Source organism: Clytia hemisphaerica, unplaced genomic scaffold (assembly GCF_902728285.1).
Source record: "Clytia hemisphaerica strain Z4C2 unplaced genomic scaffold, Clytia hemisphaerica genome assembly, whole genome shotgun sequence".
Classification (NCBI taxonomy): domain Eukaryota; kingdom Metazoa; phylum Cnidaria; class Hydrozoa; order Leptothecata; family Clytiidae; genus Clytia; species Clytia hemisphaerica.
Genome location: NW_027104329.1, coordinates 11,504 through 19,903, shown reverse-complemented (window position 1 = coordinate 19,903; position 8,400 = coordinate 11,504).

Here is an 8,400-nt window from a genome sequence, read left to right as displayed (position 1 = left end):
GACTCTAGGGGGTTGGTCTAAAAAGCAGGGTAGCCAATTGGGGTAGCCAATTGGGCTAGGTTGTGGGGTACCTAAATATTTTACGGACCAGAATAGAAATACCGAAAATGAATGCATAGAACCACATTTTACTGACCAGGGAGCATGAATCTGATTGATAATTAGATTGATCATGTATGATTCCAAAGATAAACAAAGATATAAATTACACGTTTTTTTTTATAAGGAACACGTTTATAAGGAACTCGAGGCTGAAAATGGTCCAAAAAATAAGGAATTGTTAAGGAACTGCTCAGGCTGAGAATAAGAAAACCAGTTTTAAGGAATCCAATTTTTGCGAATCCAAACTTAGCAGCTATGTAAATAAGGAACTTGATAAACTTTGAGGCTGAAATTCTCTGTAAAAATAAGGAACTCCAGGCACAGAGCAAAGTTAAGGTTCCTTATAAAAAAAAACGTGTACCACGTGTTAATGCACGAGGAGTAAGAAATAGAGCTTCATTATAATAGAGCTATTTCAAAAGACTTTTTGTACCTATTATAAGCTGCCATAATTATAAGCTGCCATATTTAAAATTTTTGAAAGGAATTAATTGTTTGAAACATCTAAACATGATTTAAATTAAACAATAGATCCAATAACAAAGGATTGTTAAGATATGACAAGATTAGAGATCATATGGCCCAAAGGCGATTCTCATCAAATTACAGCTTCACAGAAATAACAATTAAAAACATAAATAAAATCTAAATCTAAATTATTAAAAACTGTTTTGTATATATTTTTTATTCGGGTCTGTAAATTTTCAAACAAAGCCAAGAAGGAAGACAAAATGGCGCCAGGTCTCTTGAGAAGTAACAAAGTTCAGTACCTTTGGAAAAAAGGCTATTGTGGCTGAAGTTCGAAAGGAATCTTAAATTTTATTACATGGAATCATCAACAAGATGTTGTAATAGTATTTCCACATGAAAACAGGTTTCAGATTTCAAAAGTTTAGGCAAAAAGAGGTACCCCAAAACCAAGCCCAATACACCGTTTAGGAGTGTGGACTGCGCACGCGTCAATCAAATTTTCCATTGTTTTAATTTTAGCGATCACGGAAAATTCACTCTCCTCCGCAAAAAAACGGTAGGTAAACATCTGGTTCTCATAAGGAAACATAGCAGAAAAACGGTAGGTAAAGAACTCCATTTAATCATAACTTCCTTTCCTCTTGATGAATTTTTGTGAAATTTTCAGGAGAGACTTATAAGATTATCATTGATATCATGTTCAAATATCTAAATCATTCTCTTTAAAGGAGAGAAAAAAATTCACAATGTTTACATTCCTCTAACCTTACACAGTACTAAAGTGCGCGTTTTTACCTACCATTTTTACCGGGCCTCTGCAATGGAGTACCGTGAAATAGCGAGACTCCTAAACGGTGTATTGGCTACCCCATTGGCTACCCTGCTTTTTAGACCAACCCGACTCTAGGAGTCAGATCTTCAAACAAGAGTGTGCTACGTGCTATCCTTAAAATTTCTGAAAAGATGGATCCATAAAAAATGCACGATGGGATGTTACTGTCGGCATGTGGCATCCTTACAATATAGACTTGAGAGACAAGTCTCACATATTTATTCAAAGAATGCGTGTCCAAGGTGCTGTGACGACCTGAGTACCGCATCTATTCGGAGTAATACTCCGTATAGCCATCTATACGGAGTATTACTCCGGCTATTCCAAGTGAAGTCGAACCAAACGCCCACACAGCCCGCTCTCCTCCGTTACGAAACTTGGTGTTATATTTGTCTAGATATCCTGATGATGGTCTATTGGCGGCCGCCCACGCCAAAGCTTTAATGGGTGGGTCACACTATTCCAAAACCCGTCCCAACATCACATAATAGCAAAAAACTTATTTTCTTTAGGGAGTGTGACAAAGGTAACATAGAAAATCTTATAACATTTCTATTACCTATACGGAGTGTGGCAAGTGTAACATAGAACACTTATAACATTTCTATTACCTATACGGAGTGTAACAAGTGTAACACAGAGCATCTAGTAACATTTCTATTACCTATACGGAGTGTGACAAGTGTAACATAGAACACTTATAACATTTCTATTACCTATACGGAGTGTGGCAAGTGTAACATAGAGCATCTTATAATATTTCTATTACCTATACGGAGTGTGACAAGTGTAACATAGAACACTTATAACATTTCTATTACCTATAGGGAGTGTGGCAAGTGTAACATAGAGCATCTTATAACATTTCTAGCCTATACGGAGTGTGACAAGTGTAACATAGAGCATCTTATAACATTTCTATTACCTATACGGAGTATGACAAGTGTAACATAGAACACTAATAACATTTCTATTACCTATACGGAGTGTGACAAGTGTAACATAGAACACTTATAACATTTCTATTACCTATACGGAGTGTAACAAGTGTAACACAGAGCATCTTATAACATTTCTATTACCTATACGGAGTATAACAAGTGTAACACAGAGCATCTTATAACATTTCTATTACCTTAAGGGAAGAAATTTTCGCGGTTTTCGCGGATTTTGCTTAAAACCGCGAAATTAAGTTCCCGCGAAATTTTACAAAATCGTCAATCCGCGAAATTAAATTCCCGCGAAATTTAATTTATTTCACGCATTCCCCCAAATTCGTACTGTTTCAAGCCTTAAAACAGGTTTTTTGCTTATTTAATAATGCTTTTGGCCAAAAATATCCTGCAACCGCGAAATTAAATTCCCGCGAAAAAAAATAGTTTGACCAACCGCGAAATTAAATTGCCGCGAAAATTTCTTCCCTTAAGGTACCTATACGGAGTGTGGCAACTGTAACATAGAATACTTATAACATTTCTATTACCTATACGGAGTGTGACAAGTGTAACACAGAGCATCTAATAACATTTCTATTACCTATACGGAGTGTAACAAGTGTAACACAGAGCATCTTATAACATTTCTATTACCTATACGGAGTATGACAAGTGTAACATAGAACACTTATAACATTTCTATTACCTATACGGAGTGTAACAAGTGTAACACAGAGCATCTTATAACATTTCTATTACCTATACGGAGTGTGACAAGTGTAACATAGAGCATCTTATAACATTTCTATTACCTATACTCTTAGGTTCCAAATAAACGGGCCCCCCCGCTTGTTAATTTTTTGAAAATTTTCCAACCCCCCCGGACCTTATTAGGACCCCCCCGTTTATTAATCTCGAAGAATATTTTCAGCTGTCAAAGAGAAGGTCCCTTATTTTGCTCTAAATAGCGTGATTTTAGCCTATTTTTACCTTATTTTTGGGTTTCAGAAGTACAATTTCCAACCCCCCCGGCAATTAGGTCCCCCCCGTTTATTAAAATCTAGAAAATTTTCCAACCCCCCCGTTTATTCGAACCCCCCCCGTTTATTTGGAACCTAAGAGTACGGAGTGTGGCAAGTGTAACATAGAATACTTATAACATTTCTATTACCTTTACGGAGTGTGACAAGTGTAACATAGAGCATCTTATAACATTTCTATTACCTATACGGAGTGTGGCAAATGTAACGTAAATTATCACCTGCTCCTACTGTGAGAAATTGCTATCGATAAAAACACAACTATCAAATATAGTAAGTACGTAACAGAAAGACTTGTTTTCGTAAATAAATCTTCTTCTTTTCGCTATGTACAACATCAAAGCGATAAATAGCATGAAATTGCTATCGATAAAAACTCAAATATCAAATAAAATACGTAACGGAAAGACTTGCTTTCGTAAATAAATCTTCTCCTTTTCGCTATGTACAACATAACAGCGATAAATACCATGAAATTGCTATCGATAAAAACTCAAATATCAAATAAAATACGTAACGGAAAGACTTGCTTTCGTAAATAAATCTTCTTCTTTTCACTGTGTACAACATAAAAGCGATAAACTGCATGAAATTGCTATCGGAAGAGGGATATTCTTAACTTTTTTTGAAAAAAACCATCTTAAAATATTATTAAGGCATTCTTAGTCAATTTTGTATACCTCAAAAATACAATACCAAAAAAGATTTGTTACTGCTACTATTTTAAAATAAAGGTGGCAAAACCCTCAAATTCTCGAAATTTCATTGTAAGTTGAGAGAGTTCGACTCAGACAAGGCTCCAAATAGAAATTTATGGTTGCCAAAACAATTTCATGATAGCAATATTCTTAGGACATTTTTTATTGTTCGGCCAATTTCATCATGATTATTCTTATAAAAGAAAAAGCATGTATGTACAGCATAAAAATAGCACGAAATTGCCATCGATAAAAATACTAATATCAAATAAAGGACCTATTATCTCTATCATGGATAGACTGACTTTTTTGTTTTTACTATGTACAGCATAAAATAGATAATCTTTTTGTTTTTACTATATACAACAATATATACAACAATAAAAATAGCATGAGATTACCATCGATAAAAATACTAATATCAAATAAATGAATATGGATAGATTGTACCGAAAAAAGGATGCAAACAAAGGCATTTTCCAGGATGATAAGAAGAATGACGTAATCTCGACAAATGAGTTATTTTGAGCAGACCGTCCACAAGCCATCAAATAAACCAAGTCATACAAAATTACAGTGTGTCCGGTACACTTCTTTTGTATATAAAAAAATCCTCATAATTTATGCTCATTTTTATGACCTAATTTCTTGATTTCTTTTCTCGAAAATCTTTTAAACATCTTAGGAATTAAATATCTTTTGAATGAACGAAGAATTTCTATCTTATTGTAATTATTGTAATTGTTAAAGGGTAGTTAAGAAAATTTATTTTTATTAATAAAATTTAAATTAAAAAATAATATCAAAGCCCTCCATCCACCTACCATAAAATGGTAGAAGAGCTATCTGAAGATGGAACTGTCATCCTATTTCTAAAACAGTTTTCAAGAAAAAAAATTGGTTCAGAAATCATGTGGAAATTCAATATTTAATTTCACCACACGTGTGTAATCACCCTTGCAATGTTCTTTTTCCAATGTTTGAAACAAAGAACGAAAGCTATATACAACATTGACAAGCTTACGTAATGATCCATGACGAGAGAAATCGATTACATCACGCAGAGTAACTTTCTTATCTGAAGTCACAGTTAAAACGTTAGTGTCAGTACGTCTCAGTACGTCTACTTTGTACTTGTGTGTCGTTTGGTGTTTCGTTTTCACTGTCACGTCCTTTGTCATAGTCAATGTCAAGGTTAAAAAGAAAGGAAGGGCCAGAAAGCCACTTATCTTGAAAAAGAGCAACAAAATCCTCAACAGGTCTAGTAGGAGCATCGGCTGGATTGTTAGTACCAGGAACATGAAACCAAGACTCCCGCCAGGAACAACTTTCCTTATCTTAACAACTGTTTTCCACCCAAGTCTCTTTTATACTCTTCATAGTTTGTATCCAGAGGTTTGTCAGGGGTTTGTCCAATATCATTCAATTCTCCTCAATCAGACGTACAAACATAGGCTGGAAAAAAGATCGTTTGTAATAATTGATTATATCAAATTATGGGCTCCCCTGGCATTGTGTAAATGAATTGGATATCGCTTGGTTCTGATAATCGTCAGTTTATTAAGCGAGAGGAGTGCAATTAATCGTTAATTGCAGTTAGTGGGCAGGGAGGGGACAATTTTCCCCTCTTTATTATTCCTTTCTCTCCCACGCCCATGTAAAGCAATTCAATGCAGAGACTTCTTAACTACTATAACAAAAGAGTCAATTTCTATTACAAAGTGCGTCAGCAGGTATTACAAAGTGCATTAAGCTCCTTGAAAACCTCTTGACATCTCCAGAAATATCTTCCTATCAGTCACACTTGACCTTTTAAAATGGAATTATTATATAGCCAAGTGGCACCAAATGAAATGAAGCAAAAGATGACAAATTTATCCCTTTATTAAATCAATACTATACCTTTTTCATTCGTGTAAAAGGGACAGCTAATTCCATTTTTTATCATTCTCAGACGATCAGGAGTTGTTGGATATCCTTGCTGCATTATATCTTCGTGGACTTTATCTAAGATTATAAAATGCACCATTTTTGTTACTTTCGTTTTCTAATCACCATCTGCGATGGAGTCACTATTACTAACCGGAGTTGAACAAAAGACTATACGATGTCTTACTCCGGTTCCACGGGGCTATTCAGAGTTCAACTCCGTATGGAATTTCACTCTGGTTGGAACAGTGCTACAGTTGGTAAACTCAATCTTAGTCTGCATATAATCATAACACGTCACAGTTCTGAATTTTCAAGCTTTCAACTCAGTTTAAATGCAGTCGTTCACCAGCTTTTGCGGTGAGCGGCCACGGTGATACGAGGCATCGAACCGGGCTATCACCCAACTTTTCAAAAAATTCTCATGCTTCAACCCTTTCAATTTTCTTCTCCCTTGTCATAGATGGTGGCAGTCTATTTCAAGTGTTTTTTTCTTTATCTTGGAATGTATTATCTTGTTCAGTGGATAGTACTTCTCTAGCTAGTTTTTGGTATCCTCGGCAGGTCCGTAGGTTTTGTGTTTGAGTTTGTTTTTACACTTTTGCGCGCGTTTTAAGAATTCAAAGAAACACATTTATTTTTACGACCTTATCTGTGGTGATGCCTGATCAACATTGCTAGGCCTACCTACATTACCCTGTTTATATCATTTGCGAGGATACCCTTACGGAACTTCCACACGTTTTAAATGCATCGAATTTGTCATTGAAATTTGAGTTTAATTGCAATTTAAATGTAGTGAAACCTGGACCTAGACAAAAATGTTAAACGAATTTAAATCGCATTGCTAGAGTAAAAACTTTGTAAATAAAATGCATCATGGAATAGCACACAGTATGCACTTTAATTGCATTGAAATAACATTTGAAAATAGGATATATAATTCATTAGGATTTCATTTAAAATGCATTTACTTTTTTGAACAATTTTATAATTTCTTGATACTTCACAATTACAAATACATTTTTAACATGAAAAATAGAATTGAGGAAAATTATAAATACATTTTTAATGAACGGCGTCAAAATTAAAATGCACTTTAAATAGCGGACAAGATTTCAATGAATTTCAATGAATTGAAAATCCAAATTTAAAATGCCTTTTCAATATCCGAAATATTTCTTACAGGAAAGATTTTTCATAAGAATCGTAAGAATTGAGAATTTGTAATGCATTATTTTTCTTTTCTCTGTAAGAATACGACTACCAGTAGTCGGGTCCTTATCGGGGCATTTTCTGATTATTTTCCAAGGTCTATCGATGCTTGTAAGGGGTTTACATTGTTGAGCTGTATTCGATGTATTGGTAGTCCCTGTACCATTAATCATTCTATCTCTTTTCTGAATATCGAATAGACTGGCTATAGTTTTACTTAAAATATATTGGGTTGCATTTAGTCTCGTAACTATTTACTCTGGTTTACCACATTAAAAATATAATTTTACTACGTTTAAAAAATTTAATGGAAAATGCATTCAATTGAAACAACATTAAATCATATTTTCTTTGCTTAAGTTCAACGTAATCTTTTATTATACATTTCATATGTAATTTAAAGCCTAGAATTTAAATACATTTTGATACCCAATGAATTAGAAATTCATCAAAGTTTTGAACCTAGAATTTTCAATGGAATACGAGAATTTAGTTTCCGTAAGGGATTTATTGCCTTAAAAAATTGGACAATATGTTAATTATGTTTACCCTTGGTCGCATGTTTTGATTATTCTTCTTCCGAGGAACCTAAGAAATCAAGAAAAATATAAAACTATCAAATGATGAGGTAATTTTTAGCCTTTTTCTTAACAGAATAAATTTTGATATTTTCTTGTCGGATTTTCTGTTCCAAAGGTATATGTAACATTTTTTTAAATTTTCTTAGCAGCCACTCACATTATATTCACAAGTCACATATCTTTGATATGACTGCCAGTTGATGAATTTTTAGAACATTTTAACCTTGCTGGTTTCAAATCTGTATATTTAGATTTTTTTCATTGTGTGCTTGGAACAAAAGTTGCAGCCCTTTACTTAAAGTAGCTTTAGTATGAAACTTACAAAGAAGTGACAAGGCCTGTGTACAAGAAAGGTAATCTTTTATAATGTGTATTTAAAGATACAGCCTTTGAATATAAATCTCAGTAAATCTTCCATTTCAATGACGAGTAAAATCACCAGAATCTTCATTTTTGTTTATTAAAAAACTATTATATTCGACCTCACTACAAGAGGTCATCATCAGAGTAAAAAATCTAATACAAAATAAGGAATCTAAAAACAAAATTTACAGAGTAGGCTAGTTAAAACAGGTTAAAATGATATAAATTTTTTCA